This window comes from Raphanus sativus, chromosome 6, assembly GCF_000801105.2.
Source record: "Raphanus sativus cultivar WK10039 chromosome 6, ASM80110v3, whole genome shotgun sequence".
Classification (NCBI taxonomy): domain Eukaryota; kingdom Viridiplantae; phylum Streptophyta; class Magnoliopsida; order Brassicales; family Brassicaceae; genus Raphanus; species Raphanus sativus.
The window spans coordinates 7720733-7741828 of NC_079516.1; the positions used below are offsets into that span (position 1 = coordinate 7720733).

At 32.4% G+C, this 21096-nt stretch overlaps 1 pseudogene; it reads left to right on the forward strand.

Annotated features, from left to right (window-relative positions):
* Positions 1–12224: 12224 nt before the first annotated feature.
* Positions 12225–13916, forward strand: LOC108807729 (UDP-glycosyltransferase 71B2-like; annotated as a pseudogene).
* The last annotated feature ends 7180 nt before the right edge of the window (positions 13917–21096 follow it).

Here is a 21096-nt window from a genome sequence, read left to right on the forward strand (position 1 = left end):
GTGTTTTTTCTTTTTTTTTTAACAAATGAAATGCTCAGTTGTTCAAAAAAAAAATGAAATGCGTAAGAACGGATCCGATACCAATTATAAAAAGAAAAGATCGGATCATTAGCGTGCTATTTTATATAAAAATTTATTTATGGTGGTGTTTAGGCTAGTTCCAAAATCGAAACAGAAAGAGCTCTTTCGTTTTTCTGGTACATATATTACCTTACAAAAGTTCAGTACCTAAGAGCATGAGCATTAGTGTCACTTGAAGCATCCTTTAAACGGGGTGAGAACTACGAAACAGAAAGAGCTCTATAAAAAGGAAGAAAATCCCTTATATAAGAGATGTTTCTTGTCCAATCCCAAACAAAAAAAATAATTTAATTAAGGGAATTAGAGACTTGTGCAAGTTCCACCAATACAGATGCCCTAAGATACATGTCGACTTGCACTAGCCATTGCTAATAGCAATACATATTGCTAGGCTCAGTAAATCTGATAGTGGTGACTGAAAATGAACCAATAAGCCTTCTCCTTCGCTTAATTTTTTCTACGTTGTATTTTGGGATGGTTTTTTGTCGATAAGTATTTGATGTTTTTTTGGTGAAAATGTCAAATATGTTGTGAATGTGTATATTATTAATGTCGAATATGAGCTCCTTATATAGGGAGTTACAATGTCTGAAACCCTAATGGGTCGGTAACAAGATGGACCACTAATGGGCCAAAGCCTAGTAAGTATCTTTTGGATAAACATCCATCTGAACCAGTCGGTTCATAACACTTCCCCTGGATGTTGAATCCATCTTGAGTTCGCCAGATACCAAATCCTTTTTGGGCTCGTGATACACTTTACCAATTACTTGGTGTTGCCTCATTAAAACCTTACCAGGAAAACCCAGTGGGACAAAACCATGGTGAAGGAAAAAGAGTACAACATGTATCACTTCCCCTGATTTGTACCTCCGTATATGCTCCTGAGGTTGGCGCATGAGTAGACTGGTGGGAATTTTATGGACGCCAAGTCTCTGAGCTGGTCTTCGTAATGTGCACGTCCTGGACTGATAGGAAGGTCTCATGGACGTGGTGCTGATGTAGACATGGTGAAGAAGCCGGTTGACATGTCTTTGGTTGGACTCGTACTTCTTCATATTTGTTTTCCAACGTGTGCATACTGCTTGTTTGAGAACTATCCATGTATGGATCCAATTTATAACCTGTATCATAATCAAAAACAAAACCAAGCAAACACATCTTTGGGTTTGGTTAGTATAAAATAATCTCAAACATTAGTAAAAGGATATTTCAATCCTGTCCCATTGCCTTTATATTTAGAAATAACATAAGCTTAATTCAATGCTTATGTTCGGATGTGTGTAACAAACACATTAAGGCAAGGCGCCAATGGCACTTTTGGCAAGGGACATGTATGGCTTTATTTCCAATGCCTCATGGTTTGATCATTTAACAACATATATGATCATACTACACTTTGAAATTATTTAGATGTAAAGTTTTAAGTTTAAACTTAACTATAGTTTCACTTGTGAATATTTACATCCGGATGTGCCTTGAGTCTTTTCTAGACCAAGGAAATATGTCTCTATCCAATCTAGGATCAAAGGATCCGTGACCTATCTCAGATGGTCTCATGACCATGTTCCTTCTTAGAATAAAATCGGTCAGTACTCGGACCAAGTGAAAACCATTCGACCATGAGTCTTGCATTGGCTTGTATCCGGACTAAGGCACAACTTTCTTGTCGTCCTTATGACCAAATGGGTCTATGTACAGATATATAGACTATGGGACTATATTACCATACAGTGGGGCGAGCCATAGACTTTATAGTAAGCATTTAGGGTCAATGAACCTTATAAGCTTTACATAATGGTTCATACCTATCGTTTTGACATCTTTAATCTATGCTTTATTTGATGCACAAGGATTTCATCTTTAAGTATATTTAAGATACTCACTTTGTAGTCCCAAACAATCTTTGTTTGTCCCAAATTTAATCTTTCCCAAAACATTCATTTCAATGCTTTCTTTAGATAGTCTTTTGGGAAGTGTCTCCAGAGGTTCCTAGGATATTTTCTTTAGATCAAAATATTCTTGTATACTCTAGTTCTCGAGAACTTTGTTGCATTAGATAACTCTTTATCCTCTGAGACTTATATATATTTTCCAGTGGACTTATATAATCAGGCGGTTTACATCCTTGAACCGCAAGTATAAGTTTTTCTTATGTGCCAGACTTATCGAGGAATCTCAATGTTTGTTGCATCCACCATAAGGAGCTTATCTCCTTTTAATTGATTCATGGTCTTTGTGATAATCCTTTTGCACATGACTATGCTTAATATTATGCATATGGTCGTGCCTTACATTAACTCTATCTCGCCATAGAAATTTCTTTCACAAAGACTGTTTTCTGTCCAACTGGTTTAGCATCTAGAGGTGTCCGTACTTATGGGACCTATCCTCCCTTAACTCCACTTCTACTTTCTTATTTGATTTTAATCTCATATGTTTGAATGCATTCATTTGGACGTGGGTTTCATGATCCTCATTGATCTCATGATCTCAAGTGCTACATTGCGCATATTATATCATTAGTTTCGAGTACTCGTTTGTTCCTTTGTGTCCTAGACATGACATATCTTATTGAGGTTTTATTATGTCCTTCAATACCCTGAAGTTTGGCGTCCCAAACATCATTAGGTACCTTAGGTACAACCATTTCTTATGGTTTCCTCATCCGTGATCACTGTTTTAGTTTTGTACATGTACATTTTGATTATGTCTAGGAGTCCCTCATCCACGGATTTGCACCTTACTTTAATATCCGAGGGATCTTATCTTTAGAACTTATTGATCTAACTTGTTTAGATTCAGTAGCAACTTGATTGTGTTCTCTTGAACATCAAATCTTATTTGGTGCATTCATAGCTGGTAGAAATGACTTAGTCATTCTATTCGGGTCAGGAATCTGGCAATTATATTAAGCTAGCTTTTGTATAAACTTTATGGACTTCTAGAACTCATTCTAGAGTCTGAGGATCTTGCCAATATAAGGATGTTTTGATTCCATATAATTTTCTATTATCCAGCTTCCCTTTAATGTTGGATGTTCGGATTCACTGAGGTGACTATCCGTGTACCTAGCCTTTAAACAACTTGTCCGTGGATGGCTCAAGGTACTTAGAAACGTGGGTAACTTATATAATATCCAACATCTATTCCCATCCTCTCATCTTATATTTCTGTGGTGGAGCGATAGAATTTATAAGTGGCACTTCTTTATGTGCTAAGATGAGGTGTGTCTGGCCTTTGACCCGTTTCAGTTAATGGGATGGGTATCAATGTTCACTTCTGTGTGTGTATGTCCATGTAGAATAAAAGGTGTGTTTTATTCTTATTCTTCCCCCATGGACATATCATACTCTTTGAGTGCTTAGGATGTGAACATATCAAGACATATAGTCTTTTCTTTGAAAGTAACTCATTTCTTTGCTCTTAGTTTCAACTGTATGGTGAAACATCTTTCTTTTACTTCTCATCCACGTCTATTCTTATGTATGTCCATGTATCATGGAGTGCTATACATTACCCTCATGGACATTTCATGCTTATGAAGCACTTGGACGTGAGTTCATTGGCATATATCAAGACATGTAGTCTTTAAGGCGATATATAAGGGACCTTTTCCTTTGCTTTTAGTTTACTTCTTTTCTATTCTTTTCCTTTCATTGTGAATTTTCACGTCTACATTGAGTCATGAGATGTTTTCTACATTCTCCATGATCATATAATGTTTATCAAACCCTTTTGAGACGTGAGCACTTTAATCTATATTCACTTGGACGTTTTGAAGTAACATGTTTTCCTTTATCTTTGGTTTAATCCGAATGGGATAAGTCTATCTTTGTTCTTGTGAACTTTTTGATGTTTCAATATTGTGTATGTCCATGTTACATGGAGTGATTAACACTTATCCCCATGGACATATCATATTTGAATACTTTTAGACGTGAGTTCACTTAGCTTTTACCAAGACTTGTAGTCTTTGCCATCATACAATCTTCTTTGGGCGGTTTCTCTTTAAGGAAACACTTTGTTTCTTTTGCCCATGGATTCATTATGAAACTATCCATTCATCAATTCTTAATTCTTTCACTTATAAGAATGATTATTGTACACGTCCTCTCTTTGTGTACATAGCCTCAAATGTGAATACAATGCACACGACCTCTATATTGTACACGTCCTCTCTTTGTGTACCTTTGAGGCAATAGGATATTTGGTCATGGATTTTGTGTCTTAAGATGTATGTGGTTTGATCCACTGTACATCATAAGGGTATTCACATGAATGGACGTTTTGTTTATGATATAAAAGCTTTCATTTATTGACTCTTTCAAAGATAGCAACCAAAGAAAGTGAATAATGTTTAAAGGAAAATAATAAGGTATGAAATAACTAAGTAAGAACACTAAGGGCTAGATGTCGAGTCAACATGTCTTACTCCATATGGTGATCTATTCTCTTATGCTTTGTTGGATCATCCTTTCTTGTGATCCATACGATCACACTTGTCATGATCCATGAGAACATCTTTGACAATTTTCCTTCATCTTTCCGAACCATCTTAGCTTTTCTTTTAAAGCTTTGCTGATAAAGAGTAGCTAGATACTTAGGAGTTCTGCATCTCTTAGCCAAATGGTTGTCCATTTCACAATTATTGCACAACTTAGACGATCCCCCATGTCCATATCCTCTCTTGACACGGTTGGTTTCTAGATCAGCCCTTTCGGCTGGTAGTGCATAAGCTGGTGGTAATGGAGTTGGCCTCGTAAACTCTCTTTCACTACTGTTCATTAGCAATTCATGATTTTGCTCAGCTTGCAACAATCTTGCTATTAGAGATGTATAGGTAGTGAAGCTCATTTCTCTATATTGTTGTAGTAACAATAAGTTGGTAGGGTGAAAGGTGGAGAATGTCTTTTCCAACATATCTTCATCAGTCACTTCCTCACCACATAGTTTCATTTCGAAAACTATTTTGAGTAGGAAAAAGTTATATTCTCCCACAGTTTTATAGTCTCGGAATCTGAGGTTGATCCATTCTCGTAAAGCTTTGGTATGTATAACCTCTTGGATACAATTTCTATTTTCTAGATCTGTCCAAAGCTTTGAGGGATTATCGGTCAGATATAGACTTTTGATTTTTTCACAAATATGATGGCGAGTGTTCAGGAGTTCTCTTGCAATGCTATCATATGTGATGCATTCACTGAGTTCATCAGACTCAAGTGTGGTTTTAATATCTTGTGCCCATTGCACATATTGCAAGTAGTTTTCTCCTGAGATTATGATGGAGGAATTCGACATCTGAAATATTTAGTGTTTCATAAGCTAGATCTTAGTAATATGTTCTGAGGAACTGATTTCAAAAGTTTTCCAGAGAATTCTAGAAATGGAAACTTTCTAAAAATGAAAACTTTCTAGAAATGGAAACTTTCTAGAAATAGAAACTTTCTAAAAATGAAAACTTTCTAGAAATAGAAACTTTCTAAAAATGGAAACTTTCTAGCAACCTAATGATTCCATCAACTAGGGTATACGAGTTCTCTAAAGTTCTAATCTCAACCTCAAACATTTTTCATAAAAATCGGATCAATCAAAATTAGGGTTTGATGACTTACCTTAAACTCGATCGATCGTGCTCCTTGGCTTCTCTTTAACCTCAATGGGTCTGATTTTGTTTTCCTTAAACAAATTGATCAAAGAGAAGTTAGTAATATGAAAAATAATCAGCTATAAACAAACTAGAAAGAGAAGTTTGCAGCCTTAGGTTTAGTTTCTGATTTTGACGGCGCGGCTTGTAGCTGTCGTAGAGAACGCGTATGATCACGGATTGAGGTGAGGTCTGCGGCGTTGGATTCTCCTCTTCAATAGCTTCAAATTTATATGTCGCACGTCTTCTGGATCGTTACGGTTTGGGAGAACGATCGATTTGAAGTTGAGTCAAAATTAGGGTTCTTGAGCAATTGACGGCGCGTACTAAAATAGAGCGTGTCGGCGCGTCTGAGATCGGATCCTCGCGAGGTTAGCGGCGATGGCTTCGTCTTGTCGAGATCTTCAGATTGATAGGTGGCTCGCCGTCTAGGTCATTACGGTTAGGGAGATATGACTGTTTTAAGATGCGGCTAGTTTTTAAGATTTTGGTGACCTACGAATTTTGCTAGGGTTTTGAGCTTAGCTCGTGCTGATAACGTGTTGTGAATGTGTATATTATTAATGTCGAATATGAGCTCCTTATATAGGGAGTTACAATGTCTGAAACCCTAATGGGTCGGTAACAAGATGGACCACTAATGGGCCAAAGCCTAGTAAGTATCTTTTGGATAAACATCCATCTGAACCAGTCGGTTCATAACAAAATACTTATTTATTTATTTTTTGACAACCAAATACTTATTTTCAAATACAACAAATAAGTAATTGATGTTGTATAAATCGGTAAAAAAAAATTTTGGGTAAAACTAAATCGGTAAAGTTTTTTTTGGGTAAAAATAAATCGGTGAATTTTTTAATATTATATCTTTAACGATAGGGAAAAAAGTTTCAAAACCAATAAAAACAAATAGTTATGTATCCCGAGGGAAATAGATAAACCATATCTTGCTTTGAATGGATTCCTTGCTTTTTTAGTCTTTAAAACATTAGCTTCTGTACTTTTGTTATTTTTCTTATTTTGATCATTTCATTTCTAACAAAAAAGAAGTCAACTTCCGTGCCAAAACCAACTTACTAGAAAAAGGAAATTAGTGACATTGGTACTCTATACCATCACATCAGATATATGGGAAGAGGTAATATATTAGTGCGATTGAAATTTTTTGAGGCCGTAAGTTACGTAACCCTTAAAGTAGGGATGGACAAGGGGATGGTAGACTCTCTCCTTTCTCTCTAAAATTTTTTTGAGAGAGAGAGTGTCGTGGTGGTCCCTGTCTTTCTGTCGTTTTGTTTTCGAGAGGGAGAGCGAGCGATGAATCGTTTTATTGTTCCTCTGCTCTTGGCTCCGGGATGGGGAAGTTTCTAGTTCCGTCGCCGGCTTATGACCCCGGGAGTGGAGGTTTTTGCAGCTCTGCTCCGCCGGCTTATGTTTCTGGAGGGTGGAGGCTATCGAAGCTCTACGCTGCCGGCGTTCTGTGACAAGCTCCGTCGGAGGATTGGATTGTGGTTCGGGTTTCAATTGAGGTGTTGGAGTACCGTCTACCTCCTGTTTAAACTTTGTGGTTTCGGTCCGCTAGGATGAGATCTCGACAGGCGATGAAACTCTCCGACGGCGGTGATTAGGAGGTAACGGTGGTGATTGGGGATGGAGGCTCGGGATCTTTTAATCTCGTGTTTCGTCGTTTGGCTTGGAGGCTCTCGTCATGAATTCATCATTGTTTGACGATTTTCTTTGATAGGAGTTAAAGCTGTGGGGTGGTTAGGATGGATTCCGGTGTGGTTTCCGGCGTCCACCGCTAGTTTACCGGCGCCGAAGGAGAAGACCAGATTTGTGACACGTGTTTCACTCGATGGTGAAGGGAATACACGTGTGTCGGGACGTGTTCGCTTGGTCGGTTTGACCTTTGGTTTGTCGGTTTGGACCTTGTTGTTTTTAGGCCCATGTTTTCAGTTGCTCTTTATGTCGGGCTTTTATGTTTGTTCTTGTTTTGCCTTCGGGTTTGGGCTTAGACCCATTAATAATATATTTTAGTTGGAAAAAAAATATATTAGTGCGATTGAAGTTTTTAAGAGAAAACGGACAAAAAAGGGTGTTACTTAGCACCGGTCATTGTGAAATCAAGGAAGCTACTTGGACGCGGCGGGAGACTACGTCACTATAAACAGATAAACTGATCCTATATTTTTGGATTTTATATTGAAACTTGGACATTGGAAGGTGTGCCACAGTACGGGCTGTAGGATTAGAACTCTCAATGATATAAGCTCACTAACACATTCGGATTTAGCCACTCGAGGGACCTCAAGCCAATACAGATATATCAGTTGAGCACATTGATTCAAATACTCCACGAGATTCAGAACAAATTTCAAATACTTTTAACTTTTAGTATTATATGTTCTTTCAAATTCTTGTTTTAGACCTCTATCGTTTGCAAATGTCGTATAATCATTTCATGTTGCTACCTTTTTGGGATTTAAAAGTTTCCTGCTCAAGATAATATCTTAGAGCATGATTATTGCAAAGGTTCTTAGCAAAAGTTCTTAATACACATATGTGTATGTATATGTATATGTATATATTATATATGCGTATGTAATTGTTTGCTAAGGACTTTAAGAAATTTTCGGTTTCGGTTTCCGTAAAGTCCTTAACAAACAATTACATACACATATATAATATATACATATACATATACATACACATATGTGTATTAAGAACTTTTGCTAAGAACCTTTGCAATAATCATGCTCTTATAGTTGGATAATACAACCGGATTCAAAATTGGCCAATGGCTTTAAATTTCAACTTCACAGCTTTAACGAATATGTCCACTAAGTAGCTGATTGTGTCCATGTATATTTGAACTTGCACATATACAAACTTTTGGGGTCCAATGGGCTATTGAATTATGTAAACTTGTACAATAATACATTTGGAGTTCAGATAAGTTTGATCAATTCATGCAAACCTGAAACCTAATCGTGGTTCGTGGATAAACTACAGACTACAGAATATCAATATCCAATAGACATGTAGCATATAAAGACGGTTTAGTTTGGTTTTGGCATAGTTCTAACTTCTAAGATACAGTCGCAATGTCGAAACCCAAATGGACCAGGAGACTCGTTATTAGTCTATAACACCATTGAATGGCCATATTTGGGGCTGTACACTTTGAGCCTCTACTTCTTACGAATGGCACATTTAATGACATTGACTATCTGTAAACCATAATATTGTTGCTATATTTATATTATTAGAACTGAAATATATTTTATATTTTAGTACTGTTTAGAAACATTAATTGTTTTAAAACATGAATAGTAATATCTATATTGTTAAAACGAAAATACATTTTTATACTGTTTAGAAACATAAATAACACTATCGATGAGAGTTTTTTAAAAACATTGATAGTAGTATTACATAAATTGTATATCCATATTTCACTCAATTTAATAACTTTATTAATTATATTACCTTACCAATAATTCACATTATTACTTATATTACAACAATAATAATAGTGAAGATTTTATTTATTAGTTAATCAATATTAATTTGTGCCAATTATGAAATCAAAACTGTAAAATAATTGGATTTTGCATATGGTTAAATGTTCGGCTTGGTTTTTTTTACTAAAACATTTTTTAGTTTCAATCAATGGAAAATTACACGGCCAAAAACATAATTCAAGAACATAATTCAAAAAAATGTTTTGTGAATAAAATAATAATTTAAATCAAAATAATAAAAATATATTACATTTATTGTCATTTATTTCAATTCTTATAATTATTTTACTAAATAAAAAACTTTTTCTATTTCACTTAATTTAGCCAAACACAAAGACTCCTTTTTATTAGTTTATAAAATCATTTAGGCATGAACATTTGCTATCCATTTAGGTAAGTTGTTCTTTTCGGTATCGTTTTTTGTTTTGAAATTAGACTCCGCTTGAATATTATAAATTTATGTGTGGATTTTGAGTTGTGTCTTTTTGGGTCTGTATTAGTTTGGTTCTGATGTATAAAAACCTAAAAATATCTAAATAACCATTATATTTATAATCGGTTCTGATATTTGTACCAAAAATAATCATATTACCTGATTCGGTCCAGATCTTTTGAATATAATTATTTATATTATGATACATCTAAAATATATAACACTAATTATAAGAAACAAATATCAACGTATAAAAATGTAAGAACCAATATCCGCGCATGTGCGCGGATCAATCTTTAGTTGTTCTTTAGAATTGATGTCTTTTTCTAATTTTGATGATTTTCCCATAATTGTTTTACTAACTCAAATATATTTATTATAATAACTAATACTCTATTCGTTTCTTAAAAGTATTGTTTTAGATTTTTTTTTAAGTGTCATTTTGTTGTGTGTTTAATGCATATTTTTTTAAATCATTTTAACCACATTGTATTAGTGTATTACTCAGAGAAAAGAAAAATATATAATGTAAAATAGAGTTTTAAGTGAATTTTGTAATATGCGTGAAAAAAACTTCAGATGATATTTTGTATGAAATAGAGAGAGTAAAATTATAATTAATTAAAATTTTACTTATTAATTTTATCATTCATAAAACTAAGATTTGCGAAATCATAAAGGCACAAAATTCTCTTAACTAAATAATTAGAAGGAAAAAATTTGATGAAAAACAACTTTAAAAGGTCAGTCTAAAGTTAAACCTACAAAAATGAAGAAAAAAAATATTTATGTTAATTTTATTGACTTAGGTGACCAATTGCTAATACAACTGACTGTTGTTAATTTCTAGGCATATGATCACTAATTTAGGTTAACCCACTATCATGAAATTATCATAAAATTTCATTGGTTAATCACAAGTTAGAATGCATTAATCTCAAATCTTAATAGTCAAACACCTTAGACATCAACTTAAAATTGACTAAATATGATAAACACTTAATTGATTAATTGATTTATCAAACACAAAACATAAAATTATCTAACATTTAGATCAAGCTAAATCAATTTTAATATAGAAACACATCAATCAAGCAATGATTATTGTAAACTCAACATTGAGCATCATATCCTAACACCTAATCACCCAACCAAAAAACTCCAAAAGACTATTCGCAAAAGACCATGAAATATTAAAGGAATTGTTACTAATTTTTGAATATTCATATTTAAAAATGAATAAAAGAGATATAATCAAGATAAATCAAGAGCAACATTTATACTAGATAAAGAATTACAAAAGATAATTTTTTAGGACAAGATGAAATAAGAAATTTATGATTCGATATTTGATTTTTATTTTTGCTAAAAAAACTATTTATAGTCATTTAAAACATCCAGATTTTAGGATTGTCCAGAGAAAACATGGTAAAAGGTGGTGGATGCACAAATTTTGACCAATTAGTCGTTGTAATAATTTGTGTTGGTAAGTCCGAAAAAACCAAAAAAAAAATTCAACTTTGTTAGATTTAAGAGTAGAAAAAAACTATGGACAATATATCTCATTAAGGACAATGAGAATCAAGGGAAAGAGGTAATCATCAATTTGGATCTTGATATTGTATTTTTCAAATGATAATTTGATTCTTGAGAAGATAATAAAATTAAGAAATAGAAATATTGTTAAAGGAGAAAACAATTCACATAATAAAAAAATAATTTTATCATCAAAAAAGAATTCACTAGACTTTCTCCTTATGAACTTAAGGAGAATAGATGAAAATAATCACCACGTTCCAATATTTGTCACTGATGTCTTTATTTTATGTCTCATTACATCAAATGCTTGCAAGAAACTGGAAAAAAAAAAGCAAAAGAGATGAAAACATCGAATGGAGTATTTAAAGAGGTTTCATATTTTTTATGCTTTTGAAATGATTTTATAATAGTAATTGATTAGATAGTTAAAAATAATGATTTTATAAAAATGTTACTAAATACAACTTAGTTGTGCAATACCAAAAATGATCATGTGTGAATAAACTAGTCAACTCTTTCGTGTTGCAGATTTACATGCCAAATCTAGATTTTGGTTTCTGATTTATTTCAAATCTAATTAAAATATTTTCATTTAAAATAGAGATCAGGATTTATGAAATAAAATAATCCAAATATCATAGAAGCTGCCAAGGGAAAAATACTCATAAAAGAGGGATTTGTATTTGGTGTTAACTTTCAACCATAAAACCTCAAATGATACAATCATGCAAATATCATCGTAGGCCTATAATCAAGATATCACAAAGCCCATCAGCTCATCGAAGTGTGATTGGTCTCTGCAAAACAATTTCAACATAGCAACAGAATCAAGCAGCAGCCCTCAAAAGGAAGAAAAGAAAATTCTATTGTCTTGCCACTCGTCGCTAATGATGATATTAGACAAATGGCAGCTAGTGATTGAATCATCAGGTTTTCATTGACGAGTAAATTTTTTATTTAAAGCCATATGCTTGTACAACTCTCTAATTGTGAAGAAAAGTACTTCTAAAATAGAAAACTATAGACCATACTTTCTCTCTCAGCTTTTAATCAAAAAAGCAGTAAATGAAACTGCAGCTAATCCTCATACCATCAACTGGTGACGGCCACCTCCGGCCATTAGTGGAGGTTGCTAAGCTCCTCCTCGACAACGATGACCATCTCTCCATCACCGTCATCATCATCCCTTCCATGCATGGATTCCAAACCACAAGCTATTCATCTTACATCTCTTCTCTCTCCACAACGTCCAACGACCGCCTACGCTTCAGCTTCATATCATCTGCCGATAGACCAAACTCTCCTGAAGCCGAGCCGAATTTCATCTCCTACATGGAGAGTTATAAACCGGTGGTGAAAGCCACGGTGGCTAAACTCACTGACTCTCCTCAATCTCAATCAAGTCGGCTTGCTGGCTTCGTGATGGATATTTTCTGCACGACCATGATCGACGTTGCCAATGACTTCGGCGTTCCGACATACTTGTTCTATCCTTCCAACGCCACGTTTTTCGGATTACATATCGTGTGCGGTATCTTTGCGACGTTGAGAAGTGCGACATCATCAGCGAGTTGAAAGATTCGGACACCGAGTTGGAAGTACCTTGTCTGACTCGCTCTTTACCAGCGAAGTGCTTCCCATCCGTGCTTTTAAACAAGGAGTGGTTACCTGTTTTTCTGAAGCAAGCCAGAAGATTCCACGAAACGAAGGGTTTCTTGGTGAACACGTTTTCTGAACTTGAGCCACAAGCGATGAGTTTCCTCTCCAGCAGAGATAATAATCTTCCCACCGTGTACGCGGTGGGACCGGTTTTGAGTGTCGAGAACAACGGTGTAAACTCGGCCGACGATAAAGAAACAGAGATCCTACGTTGGCTACATGACCAGCCGGATAGATCCGTTGTGTTCCTCTGCTTCGGGAGCATGGGAGGTTTCAGTGAGGATCAAGCCAAAGAGACTGCCATCGCGCTTGAACGAAGTGGCCATCGGTTCATCTGGTGTCTTCGCCGTGCTAAACCGATGGGACCTCCCGGAGAATTCACGAATCTTGAAGAGATTCTTCCGGAAGGGTTTTTACACCGGACATCAGAGATTGGTAAGATTATCAGTTGGGCCCCACAGAGGGCCGTGCTGGCTAGTCCAGCCATTGGAGGGTTTGTGTCGCACTGTGGTTGGAACTCAATACTTGAAAGTCTATGGTTCGGAGTTCCCATAGCCACGTGGCCACTTTATGCGGAGCAACAGCTTAACGCATTCGAGATGGTGGAGGAGCTGGGGCTAGGGGTGGAGATAAGGAATCATTTTCAAGGAGTATACATGGCGAAAGAGACGGAGATGGAACTGATGACGGCAGAGGAAATAGAGAGAGGGATACGGTGTTTGATGGAGAAGGATAGCGATGTGAGGGATAGGGTGAGAAAGATGAGTGAGAAGAGCCACATGGCGGTGATGGACGGTGGATCTTCGCATGCTGCTATTGTAAAGTTTATTCAAGACGTTACTGGGAAAAGGGCCTTTTTCAACCTGAACAATTTCAGTCGTGGCAAATACTACCTGAACTATTGATCAGTGCTAAATACGACCACAACTCAATTATAATTCAAAAATACTATCTAAACTTCTTAAAATGTGCCAAAATCTACCTGAACAACTGATCAGTGCTAAATATGACCCCAACTCAATTATAATTCAAAAATACTGCCTAACTTCTTAAAACGTGCCAAAATCTAAATTGTTAAAATAAGTTATTCAACCGTTAAAAAAAACAAAACAACTTTGTTTTGATTTAATCTTTTTTTTCATAAAAATATGTTCATTATGAGATTCGAATCCGTGCATTGATACACTTTAAAAGAGGGGAGACACTCTAACCACTGAATTAAAGTAAATTTTTGATATATACTTCTTTATATTCTCTGAATAAAACTTTGGTGATAATTGTTTCTCATTTTTATGAATACATTATGTAACATATTCTTTTAACTACCTTATATTTAATATACTTATATTATACTAAAATATAAATATAATAAAATATTTTAAATTGCACAAATTAAATATAATTAAAATTTTGAAACTATTTATAAAGTTTTTTATATAAATTATTGTAATTTTAAATAGAAAATTACAATAATTTTTGAAACTACAATAATTTATATAAGAAAACTTTATAAATAGTTTCAAAATTTTAAGTATATTTAATTTTGTATCATTTCAAATATTTTATTATTTATATTTTAGTATAATATAAGTGTATTAAAGATATGATAATTATAAAACATTTTAATATATTTATAGAAATGAGAAAAATTATCACCAAATTATATTCGTAATATCTCATGAACCATCTTTGTGTTTAGTCTCCAGTCACAAATAATAATATTATCCATGGCTAGTAGAATTTTCCATGACGTTGATAGTAAAGTTACTATCAGAACCACCACTTTTGACTTTAGTTTAACACTTTGAACAAGTGAATTTTGATCGCTTATTTGGCTACCATTCTAATACGTCGTATGTTACCCGTTCTGCGTAATTGAGTTCCTTAAAAGGTACAAATTGGATATGGAACTTTCTGTTGAATTCTATGCACAATTTGTAAAGGGCTTAGAGCATCATTAACCCTATAACCCTGGAAACTAAATTATCATCACTTGGCCAGTCTGGGCTTGGGCTTTGGCCCAAGTAGTTTACATGATGGATCGTAACAGATGATCGGTTCACCCCCTGGCATTAGTCGGAAGGTATTCCAAATTCGGGTTAGGCAGTGTGGTAGCCAGTCCACTCTGTAGCACTAAGTGCGTTCCTCCCGGGACCGACCGGATCAGCCGATAGGGTTTATCAAAAAATCATTAACCCTATAACCCTTTATGGGTTTCTTAAATTTTTTTCTTTTTACCTGTTTAAAAAAAATAATTAAAAAGCGAACCAATCATGGACCGCCACGTATCGGTGGAATTTAGAATTTTAAACAGTAACTAGATCTTGATCCGTGCGACCGCACGGGTATCAATTTTCAGTTTTTATTTATTTATAATAAATAGTATATTTGTAATATTTGATCGTTTTATATTGACTAAGTTAGGGGTGGATATCTGCATATCCACTCGAATTTGGTTAAAATATATTCGGATTTGAGATTTTGAATTTAAAGATTTTAGCTCTATTTAGGTATTTATAAACTTTGGTTCCGGTTTTATTCGGATTTTTGCGGATTTGATAACCCGTTTAAATTATTTTTAATTTTTTTAAATTTATATATCTTTAAATTATTTGATTAATGTAAGCCAAAATACCTAAATTAAAAATTTAAAATAGGTTTAGCTTGAATATTTGGATGAAAAATAAATATATATTTTAAGTATTTTGGTGTTTTGATTATTGTTTTTCTACTTTAGATGTTTACTTTCGACTATTTTTTATATTTCAAATATTTTAAACAACTTAATATAATTTATATCTAGGATATTAACTCGAAAAATAGCTAACATATTGTAGTATATAAATATGATTTAAATACATTCGAATATCTGAAATATTTCGTTCAGATAAGGTTGGTTATGATTCTCTAGATACCAAAATGGTAAATCTGTATGGATAGTATCTAGTTTCGGTTCAAATTTGATAATATTCTTTTCGTTCAGATTTGTTAAACGAAGAGTTGATATTATAATTTTCATGAATTGTTTGTCTAACAAAAATGTATTTTTTTAATTTGACATTGATTTAATTGAAAAGTTAATGAAGTATATTTAATTCAAATCTAATTTTAGAAAACACATTAATGTAAGTGGAAAAGATAAATCATTAAAATAGGAAGTGTTATTTAATTGTGTATTTAATTCAAATTTAATTTTGGAAAATGCATTAATCAAAGTGGAAAAAACATCATTAAAATAAGAAATATTATTTAATGTCAGTAGCATAAAAGTGTAAATAACACTGAAAACTAAGGGGCATTCTATATGTGTACTTCTCTTTTAATAATATAGATGAGTTTTTAGTTTAAAATTTTAATAAGGTTTAGAGTACTCTATGGGTTTTTACCCACTCTTACCATCCTTATTACTAGGACTGAGCATAATATTCATATACCCTTCTGTCTAAATATCCGAATGGTACCATTTTTAAAAAATCTGAAAACTAAAACCGTATCCGATCCGTACCGAGAACCGAATGAGTATCCGAACATATCCAAACATATATATATATAATATTCTTTTAAATGATATTTACAATAGTATTAATACCTAAAATTAAAATTATAAATCAAATATATTTGTTGTTTTAAGTATTTATAGATAAAATAGATGTTTTGGATAAAAACACTCAAATAACATTATATATATGGTTACTTTCAGATAAAAAATAACCAATTTGAAATATATAAATTGAGTATTTTCGGGGTTTTAAGTTAATATATATAAGTTTGAGTAATTTGGATATAAAATATCTGAGTCGAATCGAGTAGTTTGGTTACTTCGGATAAAACCTGAGTTCACCCAGATCCGGAAAGATCCGACTCGAACCCAACTTGGTTTTTGTAATACCCGAATGAGACCATTTTTCAAAATCCAAAAAACGGATACCTAAATGGATAGAATCCATACTCAAAAGGATACTCAAATGCCCAGACCTGCTTATTACCAACCAGTCATACTAACTACATTTACACAAGGTCGGTACTGGATTAAGCCAGATAAACATTCGTCTCGGGCTCCTAAAATTTTGAAAAGTATATATATACATGTATTCCCAAATTTATTATTAAAAAAAATCATAGCCCTAAGTTTTTTTTTTATTAAATTGTTTACGATCTCCAAAATTTCAGGGCCAGTACTGCATTTACATACCAACATGGTATGTTCTAGACGTTAATCAAGTGAACCTTTGAATTCTGACTTGGCTACCATTCTAAACAATGTAACCGTCAACCGGGCTTCGTAGTCTGGTGGTAATGGAACCTCGGCTGAGGTGCCCGCCACCCAGCTTCGAAACCCGGCCACAGCGATTTAACATCCTTACTGCTGGGGCGCTGGACCCCTTCGGGGGATATTTGGGAAAGTGGCTGCCCAGACACCAGAGATATCAAAAAAAAAAAAAAAACAATGTAACCGTCAAACAAGTACTATTTGTGTGAGTTTTCTAAAGTTAATTGAAAGTGGGCCGCAGTAATCCCAAGCCCGATCAATACATTTTCGTCAAAAAGTCTAATCTAGTAGTTAACTAACAGATAAATTAGGCCTGTCAACCCACTAAATCACTAATCATATTAGACAAACGATTGGCAAATATCACAAAAAGATTACGACAAAATGACATAAAGGTATAAAATTCCATAAATAAATTAAATGGTAAAATCAATTATCCTAAACCTTAATTTTTTATCCTAACCTTAATCACTAAACAAACCAAATATAAAATAATTAACTAATGATATTTTGTAATTTTTCTCCTTTTTTTTTTAACAACTGTAATTTTTTCTCCTTATGTACTATTTTAGAACAAAAAAGTGTTTTAAAGCTATTCTTAACTAAGCCTGTTGTTGCAGATTGGCCTGGCCAAGCATTCTGGTAGCCGATGCAGCATTTCAAAATATTTTTCTCTTCCAGAAAATGTGGGTTAATTAATATGGGCCAATATAGCTCACTCGAACTGAACCTAGAGACTAACTGATCACCACTTATATGGATTCTTGAGAAGTGAGAACTTTATATTTAAAATAGTCTAAGGGTTATTGGGAGATAAATTTGCATAGAGTTTGTGAATTTTAAGAATTGATAGATTTTTAAAATTATGTGGATTGTGAAAATTGTATATACATTGACTTATAAAATTTGATCATAACTTCCTTAGATTGATATAGATTTTCATCAATTTGGCTTACCAAAAGAGTTTTCATTAAAGAGATGTACTTGGCTATATATATATATACAAAGAGTAATAAAGAAATAATAAAATTAATAATTTTTAAAAAAATTGAATTATATGTTTTAAATTCGAAATTATTATAAAAGTTTAGATTTTTTTTTCAGTTAAAAAATCTTTTTGCAATTTGAAAATAATTTTCAAACTATTTTCAAATTTTTTATTTTCAGATTTTTAATATTTATAGATTTAATTATATATTCAAAAATGATAAAACAACATAATAATTATTATATGTTGAAACTGTAAAGGTATAGTTTCGAAATATATGTTTTAAATTTGAACTTTTTATATAATTTTTTTTTCATTTTTCAATTTCTTTATTTTTTTGAAATTCGAAAAATATTTTAAAAAGTTTTTAACTTTTATTACATTTTTATAATATATATATTAAGTTGTGATTTGTATTATGTTAAAATTGCTTTGTATTATTTCATTATTCTATTTTGTGTGTTTTTGTATGTGAGTGTATTTTATTGCATAGATTTCAAAAATCTTATGGGTATAGTTGATATTCTCAATGTTGAGTCTTATGAGTAAAAACAAAGAAAATTTACATCCCAATAACAATAGATTTCAATAGAATGTTAAAATCAATAAAAACTAAATTTTTCCAATAACCAAAGATTTTGAGTGGAATTTAAAAATCATCACCCCAATAACAATGGATTCTATTCAGATTTTAAAAATTCATAAACCAATAACAATAGAATCTCAAAATTTAATAACTCTTCGTAAATTCTTCTACCAATAACCCCCCCTAATAGTCTTTCATACTTAGTGGGGAAGTTAGTAGTTTTAGCTAGACTTATAATTGTGCACTTTTGTTTTATTTTTGTTAATGAAGAAAAAATAGTTTAAAACCTTCTCTTTTTCTTTTTTCTATATGCTACAAGATAGCTAATAGTTTAAAATGCAAAAGATAAAGACAATGAATGATTAAAAGAGATGCAACAAAAGTCACACAAGACTCTCAAGCCAAGCAAAAGATTATTTCTACGCCAACACCCGTGAAAAATTGGTGAAAGCACAGTTGTTAAGACATCTTCAGGGAGCTTTTACACAATTTCATGGGTTTAGGATAATGATTTCGTTCACGTTCGCGAATTACTATTTTGAATGGATCTTTTTGTTAAATAAAATAAAGTCTTAACTCAAACATATAAAGTCTTAGTTTTCTTTTAATATAAGCATTGGATATATATATTGCTTTTTGTTTCAAGGATTTTCTTAGTTAAGGAAATAAATTCCAACAAAGTTTCTACTAAAAATTGAATAATCCATGTTGTATTCTGAATGCCTTTAATTTGAAACTATTGCTTTTTTGGTAAAGGGTTTTATTAATTAAGGAGATAAATTGCAAGAAAAGTTTATACTAAAAAAAGTAAACCATGTTGAAGGGAATTAACCAATTTCGTAAGCCTGTAAAGGTCACCTGCCAACAACTATCTGCTGCCAAACAAGAAGGTGAAGATATGGAAGCTTTATTTGGAATTATATTGGGTCAAATTTCTTTAACACTCTTAGAATTTCTTGACCAATCAAAATTATATAAATAATAAACCAAAATGCATATATAAAGTATAAGCCATTAGGTATTGTGTCTAAGCCACTGCAGAACGACTTTTTTCCGAGTTCTATAGGTTAAAAAATAGCTCCAGGACATGTTAAAGTGACTTCCAAACAATCATACTTCGTTACTTACTGGTTTCTTGTACGATTCAATCTTTTCAGTTTATTAACAATCTTCCTAGTATTTTCGTTTGTTTCTTTTTTTGTTAAGAAAAATCTACAGATTTCTAAAAAAAATGGCAATCTCAAATTTAAAGAGGAAGACAAGAAATAATGGAGATGAGGAGGTTTTTGGAAATTAAACATGACAACAAAAGATATAAGAACAAACTTTTTTGTGGCATATGCTTTTTTATACTCTTTTACAAGTATTATCATGTATTTTTAATCATTATAATGATTAAACTGTAACTTTGCAAAATTTGATAACCTGAAAATTCAGAAGAGAATATGATACATAACATAAATTCATATGTATTTTTGTCAAAATATAAAATTTATATTTTGTCAAAATATGAATTTTATATGCTATTTTAGAGAATTTAATTAGCTCTAAATTGCTTAGATTTATTTATCATTCCTTAAAGCTATCAAATGTACACCAATCGGGTGAACTCAACTTTTGTCTAATTCATTTGATACTTTTTCATGGGAAAATCGCATAAAAAACTTTAAACTTTAAGAGTATTTCACAATCACATGCATATCATATGCATTGTGCATATTATATATGGATGTACTAAGTGATCCAAAAAAATCGATAAATACATAAAAGAACATGCAATTTAGTGTTTATATAAAAAAGGAAAGAGTAATTCTTGAGTTCACCCTTAGGGTGAACCTTTAGATTCACCGACCAATAATAATCAAATATTTCATAATTAATATCTTTTAAAAAAGAAAACAAAATATTGTCAAATTATATTATATTTTTAAAATAAATAAAATAAAAATAAATAAAAATAATAGTAGTTACAAAAATGATTTTAAGAAAAATATTTTTAATAATGTCAAAAAAATAAACCCTAAACCCTAAATCCTAAACCCTTGAGTATACCCTAAACCCTTGGGTATACGCTAAACCTTTGGATAATCGTAAACTCTAAACCCTAAACTCTAGTATATGCAAAAAATTAGATATTTTGACGCCGTCATCGAAATACTAAACCCTAAATTCTAAACTATAAATCCTAAACCCTTGGGTAAACCCTAAACTCTTTTTAAGATTAAGGATTTGGTATTTTTAAGATTTAATGTTTAATGTTTTTAATTTAGAGTTTAGAGTTTAGGGTTTAGTGTTTTGATGGTGGAGTTAAAATATTTTTAATTTTTTTGCATATATTGCTATTTTTATTTATTTTTAACATTTTTATTTTT